This window comes from Podarcis vaucheri (genome assembly GCF_965113315.1).
Source record: "Podarcis vaucheri genome assembly, chromosome: Z".
Lineage (NCBI taxonomy): Eukaryota > Metazoa > Chordata > Lepidosauria > Squamata > Lacertidae > Podarcis > Podarcis vaucheri.
Window position 1 is genome coordinate 18,146,304 of NC_138758.1, and position 24,321 is coordinate 18,170,624.

At 44.0% G+C, this 24,321-nt stretch overlaps 1 protein-coding gene and 1 long non-coding RNA gene across 3 annotated transcripts in view; one reads left to right on the top strand and one right to left on the bottom strand.

Moving 5' to 3' along the window:
• The window catches only part of PCDH19 (protocadherin 19), a 143,681-nt gene that overhangs the window by 12,193 nt on the left and 107,167 nt on the right, over positions 1-24,321 (bottom strand). The window lies entirely within an intron of this gene.
• LOC309524022 lies at positions 13,470-23,956 on the top strand. Its single transcript, XR_014215763.1, has 3 exons — positions 13,470-13,668; positions 16,500-17,539; positions 23,682-23,956. It is a non-coding gene; the product is annotated as an uncharacterized lncRNA (long non-coding RNA).

Genomic DNA, 24,321 nt, shown 5'->3' on the forward strand with positions numbered 1-24,321 from the left:
ATGGGTGGAGTATAATATATTATTATTATTATTATTATTATTATTATTATTATTATTATTATTAGCATCCCTCAATAATATTCTCCCTCAATGCAGAATAGGCAGGGCAGCAGATCTAAAGAGAGGCAACAACAGAGCTATTAGCTATATCCAGTTGTACCCAAAAGGAGACAAAAGGCTTGGGACATGAAGGAATACTACCACATGCCCATGCTTTCAATCACACAAGAGAGAGCAACTAAATACAGGCAACTCTCAACTTACACAAAGGTTATGTCCTGGGGATAGAGCCTAAAGCCAAAATCACATTTAGTCAAAACGCATTGGGTTCGATGGTGGCTGGGATTGCCAAAATCCCAGATTGTCTTTCCCCCCAGACAGCTTCCCCCTTTCCTCCCCCATTTTATTATATTATTTGCCAAGTGCGTAAAGCTGAATATACACAAGTTAAATGTCCATAAGTTTCCAGTTATCTGTACTCCATTGATGTTGCCAAGCTGCCATTAGGCATCCTTCAACCTCTTTCTGTTTTTGCAGCCCAGGTTGGGAATTGCCTCAAAGTGGCAGATCCTAGCCTTAAACAATGTGTGAGAGCAGCAGGCTCACTGGTTTAAGCACAGAGCTCTGTGCTGAGGACGACAGAAGGCAGGTGACTGCCTACTGCTGGGCCACTGGTTAGTTTATGCTGGACCACGTAGTTCCGGAATTTGCACAAAAATAAATAAATGCTGTACTAGCTGGTACTTGGTCTGATCCTGCAGAGTTCAGAATACACCACAGCAACTGCACTGTTTGAGATTGGAGGGTGTGCGCTGCATAACACCTTAGTTTTCATGTGTCAATGAATATGCATGCGCATCAAAGATGAGACAAGTCCACTCTCCACTCCAAGGTTTAGAGACCCTGGAGAAGTGGCTGAACTGCAAAGAATGGCAATGCTCGCAACTCACGCTGACATTTTGACAAGACAGCCTGAAAAGTAAAAAATGGAGACTGAATTACCAGGGACAGGGATTAAGAAATGGGGATTGTCCTTGGAAAGTGATGGCAGTTGCAGCATCTGTAACACTAGTCCTAACCTTTTTGCAAAATCAGCATGCCAGCCACAATAGTGGGAAGCAGCTTGATTTCTGCCTGTATAACAGACGTACCACTGCTGAATACAACCATATAGGCATGCTCTCCTAGCAACTGTGAGGCTGTCAATCTCTCCCTGAGCTCCAGTTAGACATATGCAAGCTCTGGTACTCATCCTCTTCCCCCTTGATGGCTCACCCTGAGCCCTTGCAGAATTGTCAAATGCAACATGTGAACAACCCTATGAAGTAAGCCAAGATCTTAAGAAACAGCAAATTTCACTCAATATATTATTGTACATAATCAAAATGCAATTTTTAAATGCAAAACCTTTCAGCATATTACTAAAATTAAACCAATTTGGATTCCTCATCCACATTGCAGGAGGCAAGCTATGTCCTTCTCTGTCTTCTAACAAAAAACATCACCTTATTGCATTGAAATATTTTGTATGTTATATCCTGCATTTTTAAGCAGTCTATGTATAATAATATATTGAGAAACATTTGCCGCTGCATGGGGTGCCGTTGTTCTTATGGTCATGACTTATAGACTGTATGTCTGCATAAATCCACACACACACACACCCCATACAGCCTTTAGATTCTCTCACCACAAAATTCGTGGCTGCAGGTCTGGCTGCTGTATATGACAACCCCGGGAATGCATATTTTAAAACATGGTCTGGAATAGTGGCATAGGTGTGTGGTTGGTTTTTTTTAAAAAAATAATAATATTTTTATTAAAAGTTTTTAGTGAGAGAGTAATATGAAAGAGGAAGAAAAAACAAAACAAATTATGATACAATAGACCATATGGGTATTTAAGTAATACAAGTATTTCAATAATTTCAAAATTATTAACAAAGCATTATATTTTTCAAAAATAGCATGGGTGTCATGGGTGTCTGTGTGTGTATTAGTAGGAAAGGGGGCACCCATCTGCACTATACACTTAAAGCAGTATTATGCCACTTTAAACAGCCTTGGCTTCCCCAAAAGAATAATGGGAAATGTGGTTTGTTAAGGGTGCTGAGAGGAGACCCCTATTCCCCATACAGAGCTACAGTTCCCAGAACGGTTTAACAACCAATCCTTCTTCGCATGGTCAAAGTTTAAAGCAATTCCCATCCTGTATGAAAAGACCTCAGTTCAGCCAACTGTGGCAGAAATATCATTCTCTCGGAGAAGTACAGCTAACAACCCCAAGTGAGCCCGGTTTTTCCAACCACCTCTGTTCCAACCTCAAGGGACTGTCACACAAAGCAGCTAATAATGATCCCCAACCACAGACATGTTGTGTCTGTATTGATTCGAGAAGGTCTGAGCCGTGAGGCTTTCTGAGATGTGGGCTGGCTGCAGAGCTGCCAAATTGCTTCACAGAAGTCTTAGGTAAAAAGGAGTAGCGAGGAACTCTGGCGCTTCCCCCGCCGCTCACCTAAAGACAGAACGAAGCCCATATCGTTAAAATAAAGAAGCCGGAAGGGGCAGGAAGGCACAGAGGGAGGCAGAAGGCCCAGCTCAGAGGTGCCCCAGAGATGAAATGGTGGTTATTTTCTGGGAAGATGTTGGAGCAGTGCTGATAGGAAGCAGAAAACAAATAGGACCTTGCAGGAGCAAAAAAAAAAAAAAAAAATCATGCCGGAATTGCCCGCCGTTAGGCCCACAGTGTGTGCTAAGCTCGGCTGCCTGACGACTGCAGCTCCCCCTCGGTTTCACTGCATTTACAGAAGTCTATTACAGAAACACATTACTAGCTCCCTGGGTAAGCTGTGGAATGGGGTGGGGGGAGTGAACAAGCCTCCTCCGACAACTGAACACAACACCAGGCCAGGCTTTAGGTTTTTTTAAAGCCTCTTATTCACCCAAACAGATATGGGTTTAAACTGGAGCCAAGACTGAAAACCCAGAACTAGGTTTCAAGACCAGGCTGCACCTTTCCTGGATCATGTTAACAGAGAAATGTGAGGTGGGTTCAATAAGGAGAAGATGCAAGTGCAGGGTGCTCTTTTAAAAGCAACCCCCCCCCAAAAAAAATCTAGCTGTCTATTGCATTTTCATCACTAAAGAGCCTGATCCTATGTGCATTTGCTTAGAAGTAAGCAAGCAGGAAGGGACACAGGTGGCGCTGTGGGTTAAACCACAGAGCCTAGGACTTGCCAATCAGAAGGTCGGTGGTTCGAATCCCCACAACAGAGTGAGCTCCCCTTGCTCGGTCCCTGCTCCTGCCCACCTAGCAGTTCAAAAGCACATCAAAGTGCAAGGAGATAAATAGGTACTACTTCGGCAGGAAGGCAAATGGTGTTTCCGTGTGCTGCTCTAGTTCAGTGTTTCCCAACCACTGTTCCGCGGCACACTAGTGTGCCGCGAGATGTTGCCTGGTGTGCCGCGGGAAAAATAAAAAAATTCGAAAGATTTTTTTTAAAAGTCAAACTTTCGATTGGGGCGCCGTCACTAGATGACCCCTGGGGTTCCCTCCCTCCCTCCCTGAGCCTCCCTCCTCCTCCTCCGGGGAGGCCCTTCTTGGCTCTCGGCCAAGGCTTGGCGGCTGCCACTCACTCACTCGCTCGCCCACCCGTCCCTCCATCCCTGCACCCGGCCTCTCGCCCTCCGTCCCCGGCGCGGGGGCTGCCGGGATCCGTAGTCCCCTCGCCCTTGGGCTCCGCGCCCGCGCGGGGTGCGTGAACTACGTTTCCCAGCGTGGCCTGGTGGGCCAGGCGTTTTGTTTGAAGTGCTCTTCTCCCGGCCATGGAATGAACACAGCTGCAGCGGCCGGGCGGGCAGGGGCTCTTCCACGCAGACCCCACGCAGCCTGCCTGCGCCCCCGCGGAGATCGGGCGGCAGGATGGAGCCCGGGGATCCCCGCGGAGGCGGAGCGGCGGAGGCTGCCCCCCAGGTAGGGCTGCGTCGGGGGGGGGTGTTATTTTTGCAATGTTGCATCCGCGCTGGAGGGGACGCATCGGACCGCGGGGAGACCCCTTGGCGGCCGTGCAAGGCAATGCATGCATGCAGACGTTGCATGGAGTGCAGTGCAATGCAATGGCAACGCGGCGCCCTGCATGCATGCATGCAACTTCCACCGGCGCTCCGGACTTGGCAGGTGAGGGGGGTCCCCAGTGGGCGGCAGAGAGAGCCGGGAGGGCGAAGGGGAGCCGGGGGGAGCAGCGCTGCTCCCCGAGCCGAGCCCGGGGGGAAACTTCGGCGTCGTTGCACCGGGTGTTGGAAGCGGAGGCTGGCGGGGGCCCCTCACCTGCAAAACCTGGTCGCCTCTCATATATTTCGTGCATTGCATTCATCGCCCGCTTTCTCCTCCAAGGAGCTCCCGGGGGCGCGCGTGGTTCTCCCCGTGTTATCCTCGCAACAACAGCCCTGCGGGGTGGGTCAGGCGAGTGGCCCAAGGGAGCACCCAGGGATTGTCCTGGCCAGGTGGGATGATTTGAACCCTGCTCTCTGCCCGGTCCTCGTCCTCATTTAGCCCCCACATGTGCATGACTGTGCATGACTGAGGTTTCCCCCCCTCGTCTTGGCTATGGTGTGAGTCTGTGCTGTTAATTAATGGGGTTCTGCCTTCGGAGAAGATGAGCCAGCCCTCAAGGAGGTGATTATGTAATTTGCTAGCAATTCATGTCCCTCCCGGCGTGACGCTGCGCGCTGACGTCACAGGGCTGTAATGGTGGTGTGCCTCGAGATTTTTTTCATGAAACAAGTGTGCCTTTGCCCAAAAAAGGTTGGGAAACACTGCTCTAGTTTGCCAGATGCTGGCCACATGACCCGGAAGCTGTACGCCGGCTCCCTTGGCCAGTAAAGCGAGATGAGCGCCACAACCCCAGAGTCGGTCATGACTGGACCTAATGGTCAGGGGTCCCTTTACCTTTACCTTTTAAGCAAGTGGGACATGCTCCCAAACGGGACTTGAATAGGACTTGCTTCCAAGAAAATGTGCACAGGGTTGCTTTCTCAAGAGTGGCATAGGTAGCTCTCCCCACCCCCTTTTATCTGCTCCTCAAATTTGTGAGGCAGGCTGCTACTGAGCAGATGAAGCTAGTTTAATAAGATCAGGAAAACATGACTGTGACTCTAATATCTAAGAGGGCTTTCACTTTCAGAGGGCTTCAAGAAATACTGCTCAAAAACTGGTTTCAAAGAGCAGCTTGAAATAGGGAGAACCTGAAATTACAGTTTGGGGGCAGGGAGATGGTATGCAAATGATTTCATATCAGCGCAGCAAAATGTAAGCAAACTGCAACCACTAGAAACAGTGGGTGTTAAGGCTGCGAGAAGATGTAGACACCATACATTGGAAGTACATGATTCCCCACAAAGAATCCTGGGAACTGTAGTTTGTTAATAGCCTTTGGGGACTATAGCTCTGTGTGGAATAAACTATGGTTTCCATGATTATCTGGGGGGAAGTCATGTTCCTTAGATGCACCACTGCCATTTCCAAAATGTCAGCTTTCCCTGCCAGTATCTTCGTATGGAAAAGGAGTGTTAAGACGGCCAAAACATTCTCATTTGTCGCAAATGAGCCCATATTAGATTTGATCCGACCTGTTGGATTCAGGTTGAATCAAAACAGATTGCCTCACATAAAATTATTCGTTTTGCAAAAGTAAATTGTTGCTATTTCCAGCCCTGTTCTAAAGTTCGCCTTCTCGCGATCACTACTGTTACCAGGAGAACAATGAGGCCTGGAGGCGTTCCTCCCACCTATGTGAGCTACACTACTACAATCCAGAAGACTCTCCCCAGTTTCTCCAAAACTTACAAGAGGAGGCAGTTTCAGTGGCTCATGGGGGGATTAGACCCTTGGTAGTTCCCACTGATCCTTGCAATCAAGGCCATATTGCTGCCGTGTCGGAGAGCCACTGGGCAGCCTTTAGTAAAGACTCTCCTAACTACTGCAGCTGCTGATTTTGGATGGAAAGGGGAAGAACAGTAAAGAGGGAAGGACAGCTCTGGTAGAACCCATTCTGCCCAAAGTTTAGGAAGCCTGGCCTGATTCACAAGTGGGCTTGGGGTAGAGGGGAAATGCATAAAATTAACATTCCAAGCCTTCCCCCACACCATTCTAAAAATTGGCACCATCACTTGTTTTTAGAGCATTGAGACCAATATGGCCTTCCTCTCCGAATTCAGCCTAAATGTACCTTACCTTTCTACGGTCACACTAAGAAGAAAACAGTACTGAGTAGGCATGGTTAGAACTGCACTATGGCAATGCAAGTAAGTAAATAAATAAATAAATATGCCTGCCATACAAAATTGAAAATGCAGTAGGAATCACTAGCTCGACTTATGCATTCTACTTGAAGGACACACCGCTGTGAATTCTCATTTTATATTACATCCGACTCTGCTCTGGAATAGAAAGGGAGAACAAAAGTACCCAGTGCATGCAATTAAAATATGCATCAGCTGGCATTTGGGTGCTATATGACCACATATACTTCCATATATTTCAAATCCAAATTCACTGTAGCCGAGCACACAACAAGATTGAAAGACTGACCTGCTCAGCTCTCCTAAGCAATTGAATTATTGGTGATGGAATCTCCAGCACCAGACACAGAGGCAAAGTTGAAACGTACTGAGGTACAAGTGCTTAGGGATTTAATATCACTGATAAATGCTCTGATGGCATGTATGGTTATGCAGCCTGGGCAATCACAATAGACCCCAGAGCTTCTATTTTGTGGAGAGAAGCACAATTCATTCCAATCTATGTCAGAGGGATTTTGAAGAGGCATATAAGTAGAAGCCATTTGGACTATTTCATACTGAAAGGGAACTGAAGCAGCTGGGTCTCTTAAAAATGGAAGAGAGAGAGAGCATGCAGAGAAGGCACAGGTGTCTGCCTACTTTTGAGCATCATTGAAGAAAACCAATACAGACAAAACTGTTTCTTACTAAAAGTTTTCCTTAAGACAAAACAGGCTTCAAGGGGAATTCTGGATGTCATGTGCTTACATTCAAGATAGTTGGCACGCTAACGATACAAGTATTTATGCAGGAGTCGCCAAGTGTTTTGAGCAAGTGGGCACATTTGAAATGATGAGAAAATGCTGCAGGTGCCACAAAATGGCTGCCATGGGGTGATAGGAGTGTCGTAACACAAAATGGCATCCACATCTGAAAGAGCAGGCTAAGAGTCAGGACCACAAAATGGTGCAAGCGTGCCTTCCCCCACCCCTAGTAAAACAGCTGTGACTGCACTCCCAAATTTCCACCAGAATTATTCTACTTTTCACCACTGCCCCCCTGGAAATGGTCAAAGAAAGCAACAATACTGCTATAACTATTCAGTGACCATAAGCACCAACCCCTCTCCAAGTTCTGAAATTTCATCAGCCATGGTTCACCTGATTCCAAACTCGCTTCAGCAGCCATAAGGAATTCGCCTTGTTATGAGGTCAGACTGCTTGTTCATCTGGCCTGCTACTATTTACCCTGGCACAGTTCAATGTAATGCTAAAATATTGCCACTGCTTTGCTCCTCCTCTGCTCCTGCTGCTCCTGTTGAAGATTCAAGATAGATAAAAGAAAGTATTTCTTCATGAACACAAGTACAACTTGTTCCCATAGGAGGCAGTCATGGCAGCCTACTTGGATGGCTTTAAAAAAAAGCACTGGACAAATTCATGGAAGGGAGGGCTTTTGAGAGCTGCTGGAAGTGTTGGCTGTGTTCTGCCTCCCCAGCTGGAGGCAAGGGATGCTTCTGAATGTCAATGGCTGGAAACCACAGGAGCTGAGAGTTCCCACAGGAATATGGTTGGCCACTATGAGAAGAGGATACTGGACTAGATAGGCCATTTGGCACGATACAGCAAACTTTTCTTACGTTCTTACATTCACTGCTTTGCAGTGAGCAATGGTTTGCCTTAGCATCTCATCCAAATCCAGACTCATGGTTTGCCTTAGCATCTCATCCAAATCCAGACTCATGGTTTGTTTCCTTCAGACAGACCACAAGCCTGTGTTTAGATGACATGCTAAGCCAAATCATGGCTTAACACACAGCAGCAGCAGCAGAGGACCAAAGCAGAAATTATCTTCTTCCTAGGAGCCTGAACACATTCACAGAAAGCCATAGTTTGGCATAGTGTTATGTGTGAAATGAGTCTCTGAGTAACTACGGCTCTCCATGTCCAAGAAAGATGTTTATTGCCTGATTCATGTTCCTAGTAACTGGAGATACCAGGGATTGAATCTTGGGCTCTCTACATATAAGGCATGTAGAATCTACCATCAAGAATTCCACGTAAAAAGAAATAGATTCTCAAGGCACTGGAATACTGGATAAAATTATAGAGCAAGATTCTTGCTGACTCCAGTTACAAAGGCTGCTCCTAATATTTCAGGTGCCCATTGTCTGGGGATGGGGGGACGGGACAGGGCTCAGACTTAAGCGGTGTTAATATATAGTTTTGGGTTGATATATGGGTCTATATATATGGATCAATATATAGATTTGAATAAGATGTACTGGTTCTGCAGCTATTTGGATTAATATTGCTGTCTTCATTTGTATTGTCAGGCCTCATTACAGGAATGGGGAACTTGTGGCCCCTCCAGAGATTGCTGGAGACTGTAGCTCTCACCATCCTTAACCATTTTACATGTTGCTAGGGCTGAGAAAAGTTAATCTGCATGGACATATGTTTCCTGTCCCTTTCTTAATATGAATTATTAGCAGCTTGTTTCATCTTAGAGTATATTTAGCAACATAAAATGTCTGGCCTATTAATATTTGCACGACTATTTAAATTGGCTGATATTTCATAACTGCTTGCGAATTGCCTTGAAATATTGCAGCAGCATTATTATTATTATTATTATTATTATTAGCATTTCTATAGCATACCCTTCACCCAAAGATCACAGGGTAGTTTACAATATAAAAATGCAAAAAATAATAATGCATACAATAATAACGAAAACGATAATCCCACACGCTGTTTAAAAGGCTGTGCATTGTTTACTAAGAGTTAGCAAGCGAACAGCAATCTGGAGGTCTGTGTGCAAGTGCAAAATCACAAAAAGTCAGGGAAATGCAGAAACGCCCCCCCCCCAAAAAAAAAAACACCAGTGAGGAAGCCCTGAGACCTTTCCAGATGCTGGTAAGCAAAGCGGTGCCTTGCTTACCAGCTTCTGGGGTGCTCCCAGAGCCCTCCCACCTCCTTCCCAGAGGATGGGAAGGAAGGCATCGCCATGTAAGGGCTCTGGGAAGCTGCCAGAGCCCTCCTGCTTCCTTCCCAAAGTCCTGTAAGCGCTGGGTGCAAGTGGGGAAAATAAATAAATGGAGAGAGGAGAATGGTGGGTTTCCCCAGTTCTCCATTCATTTATTTATTTCCCTACCACCATCTGCATAAAGTTGAGATAAAGTGAGCCCAACTTTCGGGCTTACTGTATTTGGTTATGTACTTTTTTTCTGAGTTTGTGATCCACTTTCGGCATGCAAATAAAACGACAATGAAGGAACGTACCGGAAAATGGCTAGCTAGGTTTTGTCGCCCCTAATTAGGAATGCCTACCAACAAGAGCACAATGCCACAGTGAAAATTTGGTGCATTTTTTTGGCACCCCCGTGGTGCTACTGCAATCAGTACAACACCATGCCTGGGTACGAGCAAACAGCACGACTGTTAAAAAATTCATTTCAAAATCTTCCTGGAAGCTAATAAATTTTACAGCAGTTTCAATCCTTTCTCATTGCAACAAAGGAAAGCTTAGTTCCAGACAAATTAAAAGTAAATTGATTGCCTTAGGGGAATGTATTCAAATATCACTTTTCCATGTTAGAAATCTCTTTCCCTAAAATGCCGAGGAAGGGAAAAGAGAGAGAACGAACCACAGCAATGGTTTGGAAACAGTAAATCATTAAATCCCTGTTTGCAAAAATGGATAGCAAGGGGCGGGGGGTGGGGGCCATCAAACTTAAAATAAAATGCAAATATGTCACTGGGGTGCAGGCCTAACATTTGTGCCTGAATTTATGAATAATAAATATGAATAAATAGTAAACATGAAGGGATCAAACATTGCATTCAGTGTTCACCCACATTTATCCATCTCTCCCAGACAGCATCTGGAAAGCAACTTTAAATTTTATTGTGTTGTGGGCCTTGGGGAAAGGAAAGCAAAGAGACCATTCTGCAACAACTCTGTACGGTGGTACCTCGGGTTACAAACACCTCGGGTTACAGACTCCGCTAACCTGGAAGTAGTACCTTGGGTTAAGAACTTTACCTCAAAATGAGAGCAGAAATCGTGCAGCAAGAGGAGGCCCCATTAGCTAAAGTGGTACCTCAGGTTAAGAACGGTTTCAGGCTAAGAATGGACCTCCGGAACAAATTAAGTTTGTAACCAGAGGTACCACTGTATTTAAACTTAGAGACAGTTTACACAATCTTACTTTTTTCTTTTTCTTTTCTAAGAAGCCTCTGACACCATCCATCCATTGTCTACACTCAAGCTGGGAAAATGTAAATGATCACAGATATAGAGCACTATTGCATCCCGGCAGTTGTAAGAACTTTAGGAATTGGTGCCCAAGTATGCTCCCCGCCTTCCCTTCACATCCCTCTTTTTGTGTGTTTCACAACTTTTAGATGGTTTGCCTAAATCAGGACCTGAATCCCTTCTCTGGCAGCCTTTTTAGCAAGGTAATAAATCCCACTGAATTCCATGAGACTTACTCCCAGGTAAGTGAGCACAGGACCACAAATCAAGCTACTTCATTGAAATGAAATGGAAGCACCAGAGGGGGCGTCTTGTTTGCTTTCTTTTCTCCCTCCCTGTACTTTTTAAACATTGAATCATACAATACATAAAGCTGGCAAGCAATGACAAAAGGAGAGAGCAAGATACATACATCATCCTTGATCGATAAGCAATGTTCATAATTCACAATCTGTAGCTCTGTTCGCATCGCTGCATTCATGTGACAATTTGGTCTGCTCTAACAAATCATACCAAATTTGAACTATATTTTGTAAAAATTGCAGCTTACTTTAATTGTTTGAGAAGTTCCAGGTCCTAGAAAGCCATAAATCAATGCCAGGAGCTTCTAGCTGAAGCTAATACTTGACAACCAACAGCTTAGCAGATTCTAGAATGCTTGGGAAATTCGATCATCTTGAATTCCGGGTACAAAACGACTCAATCCACACTGCTCCGACTAAATGTGCAGAGAGCAGCTTAGCTATCCATTAGGTTTTGCATTTATGAATGTTGTGACACAGAGCTCAAAAAGGTATCACTATGTCTTTCCAAAATGTGCATTTTGACAAAGAAAAAACATTTAGAAATGAAATGAGCATACTGAGAATAGTATATATTATTAAGAAAACCCCTTCGCTATGTTGTTTTTGGTGCTTAAAAAAAGCAAGCCTACCCACACATATAATTTTATTATGTATATTTTTTTTTGGGGGGGGGGACTTCTGGATTTATTCATATTTTTACAAATTTTATATAAGTTTGATTTTATTTGTATTTTTGTGTGAATGTTTTTCATTGTTTTATGTATATATTTTGTTGATTGTGCAGTATATAAAGCTTGTTAAAGCCTGTACACTTAGAAAAATGCATATCTTGAAATAAAATACATATTTATTTATTTATTTATTTATGTGTGTGTATTTATTCAAAGAATGCAGATTAATGTGGAAACACGGCAGAACGGACTAGTGAATTAAAAAACACACGTGGCACAGATGAGAAATAAAATGATTCTACATCCCTCGTTTGATCCAATAAACAGGATACTGCTTATGTTTGTTGAGAGAAATAGATTGAGACAGAGAGACATATGTAATGCAAATGAGCATTTCGGACCAATCTACATTTTACATCTGCATAACAAATCGATTGAAGCAGGAATGCCTTTAAGCAGTCGGAAGTTTTTGTTTCATTTTACTTTCCGTGGAAGGTTCTTGGCTACTGTATTTATTTATTTATCAATCACAGGATGGAACGAAGTCAGTGTACAGTGGTACCTCTGGTTACGAACTTAATTCGTTCTGGAGGTCCATTCTTAACCTGTAACTGTTCTTAACCTGAGGTATCACTTTAGCTAATGAGGCCTCCCGCGGCCACCACGCCGCCACAGCGCAATTTCTGTTCTCATCCTGAGGTAAATTTCTTAACATGAGGTACTACTTCTGGGTTAGCGGAATCTGTAACCCGAAGTGTTTGTAACCTGAGGTGTTTGTAACCCGAGGTACCACTGTCCTTGGTTAGTGAACAACCCACTTGCTTAGCCATCCATAGTGAAATGCAAGTCACCCTCTGTGGATGGATCATTGCTCGCTCATAAATTAAGAGGCTGCCTCTCTTCCTTATCTCTCCACACGGTTTAATGTCAGGAGACAAGATGGGAAAGAATTACTGCATAATATTTCTCACCTCTTAGCCTTCTCCATTTGCTAATCAGAGAACCTCAGGAATATATTCCAGGCATGGCTTCCCTTTGGATAATGCTTAGAAGATGCTAATAGCAGGGGAAAGTGGCAAATACATCTTACAGCAACTCAGGACATCTCTCTCTCTCTCTCTCTATATATATATATATATATATATAATTAAAAAAAAAATCAGACACACAATTTGAACTGTTCCACCATTTCAAGAAATGGACAGAGTTTGGGCAAAAGAAGCATTGGTTCAAAAAGAAATTCTTTTAATGGGGAAGGAGGAAGAGAATTTGAATTGCACCAATTTATCAAGCAACCATCAAACAGGCCCAAGGTCTGAGAATCCAGCTTGGTGGGAGTGGGGGCAGGTGGGGGATTTCTACTGTGATCACCCTGCTAAAGAGGTTAGATCCACAGCCTGCAGAAATCGCTGTAGCCCTGTAAAAAGCAGTGGAGTTGTGCACATTTGCACCAGGTAAAACTGTCACTGGCCTTTTCTTTCTCCCAGCCTATATAGCCATTAATAATTTAATTCCTTCTTGTTTACTGTACTCATGTAGCACATGAAGAGTGACACCTTTGGTTATTTACATCCGAGATAATTTTCTCATGACATAGTGGGCAGATAAATAGAAAACAAGAGGAAACAGCAGCTGCTCAGGCTGCAAAAATAACAAGAAAGGTGGTTTATTTCAACAGACAGGATGCTAAATTTGAACATGAGTTCTCAGCTATGGACTTCAGCAACTCACTGGGTGGCTATGCGCAAGTCATTCTTGTTCAGCCTCAGGTATCTGTTTCTAACAAGGGAAGCACAACTGGCTTCCTCAATGAGTAAATACAATCTTATACTGTAAGGGGTTTGCTGCTGGTGACACCTCCAGCAGCCTTTGGCTGTGCTGCTGTGATGTCAGAGATATGAGCTGGCCCCTCTGCTCCCAGCAACTGAGGAACTAAAGAGAAACCAGAGCTCAGTGGTAGAGCACATGGTTTGTACGTTAAGTGTCCTAAATACAATCCATGGCATCTGCAGTTTTAAAATTGATCGATTAGCCCATCATGGGGAAAGACCTCTGTCAGGGATTTCAGAGAGTTGCTGACACTCAACACTAAAAAGCTGGATGGATAAATAGTCTGACCTGGTATATGGCAGGAGGAGGAAAGAGGAGGAACTGGTGAGAAACAAGGAAGGGCTGGAGAGGGGTGACAGCAGTAGGAAAGCCGCACCCATCTAAAACAAGGATGGGAAACCTATGGTCATCTGGTTGTTGTTGGGCTACAACTCTCATCAGCTCCAGCTGCCATGGCCATGGTCAGGGTTGGTGGAAACTGTAGACCCACAACACCTGAAGGGTGTGAAATTCTGGAAAGCCACTGGCAGTCAGCATGGAGACAATACATAGTTAGGTGAATCAATGGCAAAAGCCAGCTTCCTATGTTCTCCTAAAACTGCCGCTGCATTGCCATGGGAATCCCATTTGAAACAAAGAGAAAAACTCAGTTCATATAGAAAACAGAGAAAAGTTCATAAAGAAAACAGCAGAAAGGTTCAAGTCTAGCTTTCTCCCTGAAACAATACTCTTATGTGTATGGATGTTTCTCTTCTTGGGACATTTAATCAAACAATATTTACATGCACACTCACTTGAAGTCTGGTGGTATATTATAGAAACAGTCTTGCCATGTGGTGAGCTGTTTGCCTAGACAAGATCTAGGGCCCCATATACACTATATATTTAAAGCAGTACCACACCACGTGAAACAGTAATGACTTCCCTCCCAAAGTATCCTGGGAATTGTACTCTATGAAGGATGCTGTGAGTTGTCAGGAGACCCCTATTCACCTCACGTAGCCACAGTTCCCAGAGTTCCTTGAGAAGAGGGCTTGACTGTGAATTGTAGCTCCGTAAGTTGGGTTGGAGGTCTCCTAGCAACTCAGCACCCTTAACTACAATTCTCAGGATTCTTTGGTGGAAGCCATGACTGATTAAAGTGGCACCATATTGCTTCAAATCTATAGTGCAGATGGGTCCTCGGACACATTGTTGAGGTAACCGAAGGTTGCAGAAATTGTTATTCCCAGCAATGCTAGGAACATGAGCCTGAAGCAGCCAGTGCCAGCATCAAATTTTGGAGGGTCCATGGGCTGTGCTTTTGCCCACATGGCTTGGTTTCAAGCCATGTGGGCAAAACAGGGTCGCCTGATGTCATTCAGACATCTGGTGATAGGCAGTTGGGAAGTCCTACCCTCCTGTCAAAGATGGCCTACAATGGGTGGAAGAGATAGCAATCTGGCCTGCTGACCAGACTCAGTTTCCCACTGTCTGTGGCATTGGTCTTCAGGTTATGGACTGATTTTTAAAAATATTTATTTGTATAGAGCTAAGGCTGCTGTGACAAAGCATCTTAGATCAGTGGGGGGGGGTCACAACAGCATTCAAATATATTGATTTTTAAAAAAGGGAAATAGGTCCCCAAGTGCATGTTTGAATTAAAGGGTTTGAAAAAGTTGAAGTCTACTAGTCTACTCTAGTCTAGTCTATTGCATACCTACAAATCTGGTGGGTCCCACTGGCACATTCCTAAGCTTATTGTAGACAGTAGGCCCAACACCAGCTTGCTCTTCATCCTTGCATCATACCCAAAGCAAGACTGCTAAATCATCAACGTAGCTAATAGGGTATTCTGTACTAAAGCCATTGTCACCAAGACCGCTTGCATTAATAAGGTGAGCCTTAAGAAGGGGGATGAACTCAATAATCTGATAGGGCTTTTTCATCTCTATCCATTATGATTCTATAGTTTGCATACCCAATTCCCATTAATGCTAATGGGAGTTACTGTACTGCGTTCCGTGAGAGAAGAATACAGGCCTTTTGACTTCATTACGGAAATTTAAAATTCATTACCACAGGATACTGAGGGATTGCCCTAAATACTCTCTCTTTGTTATATATTTCCTAGTTAATGCGACCATTTGAGTGTACTGTACCCTGCTGAGTAGGAAACATTTTCTAGGCTGTTTAAAACACATTCTCCACAATTGGAAGCAAGTCTTTTGTCTCCATTTATGCCTTTGACACTGGCTGCCTTCAGCTTAATGGGACCAGAGTAGATAAAAGCAAATTAATCCAAAAGGTGACTTTTTCTATCCTATTGTCAAATCTCACAGATACAAATTCAAGTATTCCTCGTCTTCCTGCGATTCAACACAAGCCATGCATTCAAATCTGAGCTGCAACAATGAATCCAATTATTAGAACATCCTATTCAAAATTATGCGTCAATCAGAAAATGACCGCTTGACTATGCTCATATAAAAAAATACAAAACACTGAAATTGCCAGTGGGGGGTGGGGAAGAGGGGGAATAAGAGGAGAGATTCCAAGGTGCAGCAGTGGGGCACACCTTAAACTGGAAAGAACTGGAATTAACCTGCAGAAAATTTGTTCAGAACATTTTTTCTCCAAAGACCTTGCTGCTCTCCAACTAGAAGCTGGAACCTGACTAGCTTTTTAATTGACTTGAAAGGTAATGTAAAGCACATACATCCTAAAAGCTGATGGTGTAAATGAGAGTAGTGAGGTACCAGTGACTAGTGAGGAGCTAGTAAGACCTGGGTTCAAATCCCTGCTCAGCCATAAAGCTCCCTGGGTGATCCTGGGCCACTCAATTATTCTCACAGTCCAACCTAGGGGCGGCCAAGTGTCCTCCTTAACAGAGGGCAGTCCTTCATTTGACAAGCTGGCTTATCAAGGTTCAGTTTAAAGATAAAGAACCATAACACGGGAGAGCACAGGGGCCTTGAAGTTGCCCATCAACAGTTAGCACCCAGGCAGGATACAGAACAGGGACACAGGTCACAGTATTCCCTGCTTTGGGGGGGGGGGGGTGCACTGTATTGAAATTATAGTAAGTATTTTATTTATTTATTTATTTATTTATTTATTTATTAAAAATGCTTCTTAATTAGCACACATAATTCTTTTTTCTTTTCTTTTTGCAGGTCAGTGTACTTTTTGGTGATCTGTTTGTGGAGATGAGCAAGTAGCCTAACCAACCTCACTGGGTGATTCCAAGGGAAAAGATCTTCCTTTTAAGCTTCTTGGAATAGGGCAGATTGCAGAATAGATAAGCAAACAGTGAGAACTGCAGGCAGAGGTATGCTGACAAGCGTCTCACTCCTGTTAGCAGCTGAGCTGCAGTTTCCTGCTCTAACTGCAATTTCTTGACCAAGTGCAATACCTGAGCTGCTGTGGTCAAGCTATCCGAGTCCAGGAACAGCCACGGTTTCCATGCCAGCTGAAAATTGATGAAAGGTGCTCCTAACCCACTGCGATAGCCTAATGCGAATTCCTCGCCTTAGCAAGAATCAGACCAGGGATTTTCTCACTGTTCATGCTCTTAGGGCACAGGAAGTGACCTTATTCAAAGTCAAACTACTGGTCTATTTAGCCCAGAATAGTATTACTCTGACTAGGAATGGCTATCTTATAAGCAATTTTTTAAAAAAACTGGAGCTGCCAGGGTCCGAACCTGGGACCCTCAGCATGCAACACATGTGCTCTTCCCCTGAGCTATGGCTGTTGCTTCCTAACTCTTAGTAATGACATACCACCAGCCCTTTATTTACTCACCCAGCCCAGTAGTAAATATAATGGTGATGTTTCATGCTTGAGGAAACAAACCTACCATTTCCCACGTCTCTCAAAGGCAAGAATATCAACTTCGGGGTGGACCGGGCAGTCAAAAGTGTATTCATGGCACCCTTCAATAGCCTGCCTATTGGGACCTGGCAGCCTCCACCTAACACTGGCCCTCTGTTGTCCTTCATGTAAATATTGTTGGGACGACAGCCAAGGCAGAGGGAAGGGAGTGCCTCTTCAAGCAAGATGGGAATCTCTAGTGTCAGATACAGCCAGCCTGACTAATGAGACCTCCTGCTTGCCAAATCCTCTGTCTATTCCAGCCATTGAATATGCTCAGAAGCTCCATGGCACCAGCCCAACAGTCTACAGATCCCAATCAAGTATCAATAGCTTAAGTGTAAGTGATGGCAAAGGGGGAAAGTGCCAAGTGTTCCTTTTCTTTTCTTTTAGTTTCAGGAACTTCAGTTGCTGTTATGGCACTAATGGGAACGTAAGCAAGGACTTAATTAATCCTATCACAGAATGGATCCACCACAGGGCAAAGAAAAGCGGGGGTGGGGAATCAAAAGGAGCTATTTTGGAGTCTTTACAAAGAGAGAGTGCCAGGGTGAGAGAGTTGGCACAGTTTTCAGCTGCGTGAGGGTAGCTCCCATTAATGAGGGGAAGTCCGGGATCCTCTTTCAAGCAATGTTCATGGGAAGAAAGGTGAACAGTGTTGGTTTCTTCTGAAGTGGCACACATCACTTAGGGCAGGGTACACAGCCCAGTGCAAAGCCTCTTCTATGTTGTGCTGAAGGTTTCAGATTCAAACCGCAGCATCTCTGGTTAAAAAGGACCTTAGGCCTGCAGGGCAAGAAATACCCTCTGTCTGAGTACTTGGGAATCTGCTGCCACTCAAAGGAGGCAGCACTGATCTGGATGGACAAAAAGTTATGACACTGTGTAAAGAAACTTCATACACAGTGGTGCCATCAGGACAGGACTTTGGGGGCAGGAGTCTAGGGCCCGGCCCAGCAGATTGAACAGAATGGCCTCCTCAAACACAGCTGGGGTAACTTACCACATTCTGATGGGAGGCCCCCACAAGACCATTAAATGCAGTCTAAAATTACCTGAATGTACCATACTCAGACAGGAACATTTTAATGGGGCTCTGAATACCAGGCAGGTAAGAGAGAAGGATGTAAGGGGTAGGATGACACATAAGACCCTAGGAAATTGCCACAAACCAGAGGTTTTCTAAGGTTATCTGCCCATCTACTCTCAATGGCAGTAGGTTTTTGAAGGGAGACTAAGCCTGAAGAAATGATTAAGAGGTGAAATGATGACAGCCATCTTCAAATATTCAATGGGCTGTTGTCAGGGCTGGATTTAGGTTTGATGAGGCCCTAAGCTACTGAAGGTAAGGGGGCCCTTTATATGTCCAGATGTCATTTGTCAACAACAAATTTGTCACTGCTGTTTGTGTTGAATATATGCCATGCAACCAGTCCATGCAGAATGTAGGCACCCTATATATAGAAATAAGAAAACCAGTGATATTTTAGGGAGCAGGATAGCAGGCGGGGCCCATTACTTACATCATAGGAGCCTACACAACACAAAAACTGTTGCTGTATGTAGGTTCTATTTTATTTGTTTTTTATCTTATATTTTGGAAATGTACATCCAGGATTTTTTTTCCCTTTAATTTTTTTTGGGGGGCCCATGAGAGTGGGGCCCTAAGCTATAGCTTGTTTAGCTTATACGTAAATCCAGCACTGGCTGTTGTATGAATGATGAAGTCTATCGCAACCTTCAACCCTTGGCCTAATGACCCGGAAGCTGTATGCCGGCTCCCTCGGCCAATAAAGTGAGATGAGCGCCGCAACCCCAGTCATGACTGGACCTAATGGTCAGGGGTCCCTTTACCTTTACCTTAGTTGTACGAACAGAGGAGGGCATCAATTGGACACACAAAATGGTTTCTGCCTTTATTGTAATAGTTTATAAATGTGTTTCTATGCATATTAATCAGTGCATGACTTGTTTTTTTGGTGGTACATTTCCACTTTTTGGCCATGCGTGAATGAGCCCCTTATGCCTTAAAAATGCAGCAGCATCTTTGGAACTTTACTCTTCACTGATCTGCCAAATGGGAGAGACCTTTGCTGCTGCTGTACAGAGGAAATCCTGCCATTATAACACTAGCAGTGGCAGCCAGAGGTTGTGCCTTTGGGGTGATGAGCAGGCAAAGAGTGTGATGTCATCCTTGAAAACAAAGCTGGGGGCATGTTGGAATGCTCTCTGCTGCCTGAAGGGAGACTGCAGTGACCAGGAGACAAAGGAGGCTGAGTATTAGGACATGGGGTGGGACAATAAGGCCAGAAGGAAGACCTTTGCAAGGCTTTAACAGGATTAGCACATTATTTAAAATGTTTTGTGCTGAATTTAGCTTTTGCTTGTCTAAAATGTTGATATATGCTATGATTTGTTGCACTAACTTGCATTCTGATAATTTGTGCTAATTGGGTTGCTGTTCTGTTTTGGTGTTAGCTCCTTTGGGCTTCCTTTAGGCAGGAAACACTGGATATAAGCATGATATGAAATGGAAATGGAATTCAAGAGTCACGCTACCTCTGCCTATGGAGGTTCCATTTAATCATCACGACCAACAGTGATGGGTATGGAGTGAGCGTGATGCTTAGGGGTCTTGAAATAGATCCCCAACCTTAGCTATGAGTAGCAAAAAATATGAAAAAGACAGACATCCAAAATAAATGATTAAATACTAGGTGCAATGTATATATACACACACAGAGAGAGAGAGAGAGAGAGACCCAGAGTCAGAGAGAAAATGCAGAATCCAGCTTTCCTTAGTGCAAAAATCAGATTGCTTTTAAAGAACAACTTATTACAGAGCATATGAAGTTCTGGTTAATGGTCTGTAACTAGTCAGATAATTCATAGAATCATTGAATTGGAAAGGACCACCAGGAGCATCTAGTCCAGGGGTAGGCAACCTAAGGCCCATGGGCCACAAGTCGCCCACGGGGGTCATTTAACCGGCCCACAAGCCACCCCCAAACCGAGCCTCCCGCTTGGCAAGTCTCCGTGTGCTGCGCTAAAGCAGCGCAGCGTGGCACGGGGACTCGCTTCCTCAGCGCCGGAAATCGCGTCTGCACATGCACAGATGCTGGAAATCGCAGGCGCGTGTGCAATGCGACCCACAAAGGGATCTCTGCTGAAGTGAACTGGTCCAGGAGAGGTAAACCTTGCTGACCCCTGATCCCTGCAATGCAGGAATTTTTCACCCAACATGGGGCTTGAACCCACAACCCAGAGATGAAGAGTCTCATGCTCTACTATAGTGGAGCTATCCATCAGGGATCTTTCTTATGTGATCTTGACTCCATACCCCAAAGTACTTAAACTACTCCCTCAGCCTCAGTCTGGACTCTAGAAAAGAGGGCTCCCATAATAGAAGCAACTTTGGAACTTTTAAAATACACTCATTTAAATGGAATGCAGGGTGGGGCAGAGGGCTGTTCTGTCTGAGTTTGCAATAAGCCTCCCCGATCTCCCCACAAGGAATCAACAGGGTTTTTAATGCTAGGGAGTGATGAAACTCTCACATTCTGGGAACAGCAGGAATTCAGTCCCAGAAAGGAGCCTGGTTGGAGCTGGTGAATATTTAAAGTTTGATTCTAGTTCCTCCATATACAACACCAACCAGAGTCTCCATTTGAACTTTGAGAGTAACTTTCCTCTTCTGAAAGGGCAAATGTAGCCCTATAGAAATCCTGCCGAACCATCTCCATGGGGAGTCTTCCTGACGCCTCCTCCATGTCTGGTGCACAGATGCAACCCCCGCCTCTTGTCACTATGCAGTCTAGTCATTTAGAAAACACTTAGCCATGCAGCAGGCAATAGAATTAAAAAAACATTAAACTTCAGAAGGGGGCTGGGGAGGGGGTGCTCAAACTTTGACAAGCTGCATCTAATGCTAAGTATAATTAATTAAATTGGATGAGGCACAAGGGGAAGAAGGCAGAAGGGGATGGCAAGCTGGAATCAGGATGGTAATGCACTGATATTTTGTGCGTCACCTGGTAAAGGAAATAAGCAGGGCTGTAGTGGTGCAAGAGAGTTGGGGAAGACGTGGCTTTCAAAAGGGGAAAGGGAGCAAAATGCAGGAGAAAGAAGTAATAATGCAAGAGAAGATAATTAAAAGAAAGCCAGGTAACTAACAAACTGCTATCTTACAAAAGCTGCAATGAAGGCTGCAGGGGTAAACAGCTCAATGGCAGAGCATCTGCTCTGCATGCACAAGATCCCAGGTTCAATGCCAGGTATCTTCAGGTGGGGCTGGGAATGCCCCCTGCCTGAAACCCTGGAGAGCAGCTGCTGGCAATAATAAACTAGATGGCCTAATAATCCAACTCAATGTAAGACAGCTTCCTATGAATAAAATAAGGAGGTCAACATTTCAGTGTTGTGAGGTCTGAGAATGCAGATGCACACCCAAAATGAAGAAACACAAAGCCACATATAGATGGAAGACTAAGCTACATGCCACCCTCTCAATCTATTGCTGTTGAAGCCGTTATAGCAGCACCAGTTTCCCAGAGACAGAACTGTATATCCCCCACAATATTCCAAGGGGCAAAGTTTTAACAAGCTTGACGACTCCATCAGCACAGATAATTAAGCAATTAGAACAGTCAGAAGTTGACAAAGCACCAGCTGAATGATGCCCATGAAGCTACAAAAGAGAAGAGGGGTTCTCCCAGTGGAAAAAGCTTTTGTCAATGGTTCTCCTGATTGCTTGCCAAGGGCAGGGGGAGCTACAGGGCACACAGGCAAGGCTGGTTTCCATGCTGCCATGAGAGGAAGGGCAAAAGGGAAAGGCTGGAAAAATGAGAAGGACCGATCGTTTTATTTTATGTGGTGTTTACAAGCCTTCATCCATTGCAAAGGGGTGATGTAGGAAAAAGCTAATTCCTAGTGATATTACTAAATGTTTTTGGAATGTGTGCTTCACAAAGAGCCTTCCTCTATGAGCTCAGAGAGGAAAAGCACATTTGAGTCACAATATTTAATCTAGGGACGTTTATGAACAATTTCAGGCAAGGATACTGAGACATGCTGCCAATCCCAGCACTCATCATTCACAGAGAAACACAGTTCCACACCCTAGTGTATCAGCGCTATGCAAAAGCCTTCATATTAGTAATCTCAGATGGCTCTCACATGCATTTATAACTTACTCCTGAGGAAAAGGAATATTGCTGAGGACGTTGTATTAACAGTCCTTGCAGCTTGGGTGAATTAGATTGAAGCAATTGTTTACAGTTTCTGGAGTTCAAAGGCTTTATTAATGCAGAAACTATTTATAGAATGAGTGGAAAGGAGAGAGAGAAAATGACTGACATCTTGGCTCAATATTAGGAAAGAAAAATAAACCAAAATGGCCCAGCTTTTTAGGGGTGGAATTAATTTAGAGAAAGAGACTACAAGCAGGGAGTAGCTGGGTTACTAGTGCCCTCTTGGAGTTTAAAGTAACACATGCATTAACTATAAATTCCAGAGAAGAAAATGTGTTTGCTTTTCTCCAACACTGTGCATCCAGGAAACTGTCATGGTCCCCAAAGCACCACAAAATACCCAAAATATATTTTTAAAGATATCTCATAAACTAAAAGTATGTAAAGGACAGAGCTCAAATGACGGTGGGTTTTTTAGTGTTTTTTTGTTTTGTGGCATGGTTTTACTTCTTATATGCAAATACTGAAGCACATGGCTACTCAGAGTAACCAGTATATGCAAACATCTAGCTCATCTAAGACTCTATAGAACTTTTATTCTCAATGGTGATGGAACTCACAGGTGGAAAATACTTTTTATTTTTACAAATCTTTATTATTTGTAAAGGGGATCTTTGTACGAGTCAATACTTTACTATCCCTTTGGAGCCCTTTGGAATTCTTTTATCCTTCCAAGCAGTGACACTTTATGGCTTACATTTTTTATTCTTTTTTATGTTTGCACTTTGTTTTAACAAAATCTACAAAATATTAAATGGGGGGGAATGTGTATGTTTTGCAACTGCAAGACACACTGCAATGGTCTACGATCAGGGGGTCCCCAACATTTTTGGACCCAGGGACACATCTAAGAAACTCTAAGAAAATTTAAGAAACTGCCATAAGCACCACAAAATACCCATTTCACAGAAAAGCAACAGGCAGTGCTCAGAACCTGTCTAAGATTCTCAGGAGCCACTCCTTCTCCCAAAACAACAGGCTAACCAACTACACACACCCCAAAACAAATAAAACACAGACATATAAAGCAGGCAACTCCTTATAAACCTGAGACCCCGCCCCCCAGCAACTACAACAACAAATCCACCTCATTTAAAAAATATTAGGAGGGGAAGGGGACCTTGATGGGCACCAAAGATGATTTCTGAGGTGCCACATTGAGGATCCCATATCTAGATAAATTTTTGGTCTGATCCAACATTACTCTTTTAAATTCTTATTCTGAATCAACAGGTGCGCATATCTTGAAAAGAAGATGCACTGCACCCATCTGCAGGCCCCAGATATCCCTTACCTGCTGCCACAACAGATATGGAAAGCCAAGACTGTAAATGAGCCTCAAGGTTCACACAAAGTAAAGGAGATCTGCTGAACTGAAAGCAGTAGAAACTTGCATGCAATTATTTCATACGTTCCAGAAAGCTGTGGAATGGGTTCCCAATCTTCAAGGTAACTGGAAAGCAGGACCATGTAAAAACTAAACTGTGCTCACCTAAACACCAAAGGCTTCTGCAGCAATCACCTTCCCTGGGCTGGAGACAGTAGCAGTGGGCATTTTCAACAGAAGGGGGGTATATTCACACCATACATTTAAAGCACATCCAATGCACATTTAAAGCACATGGCTTCCCCCAAAAGAATCCTGGGAATTCTGGTTTAAGAGTGCTGGGAATCGTAGCTCTATGAAGGGGAAACTGCAGTTCCCAGGTTTCTTTGGGGTATGTCAAGGGCTTTAGAAATCTGTTGAATGTGCTTTAAATGTATGCACCACAAGTGTTTTTTTCTCCCCATGATATGCCATATACAGAGTTTAGTAGCCTGAGGGACACAAGAGAAGGAGGGAGCCCTTTGGACACAATTTCCAACACTGTGG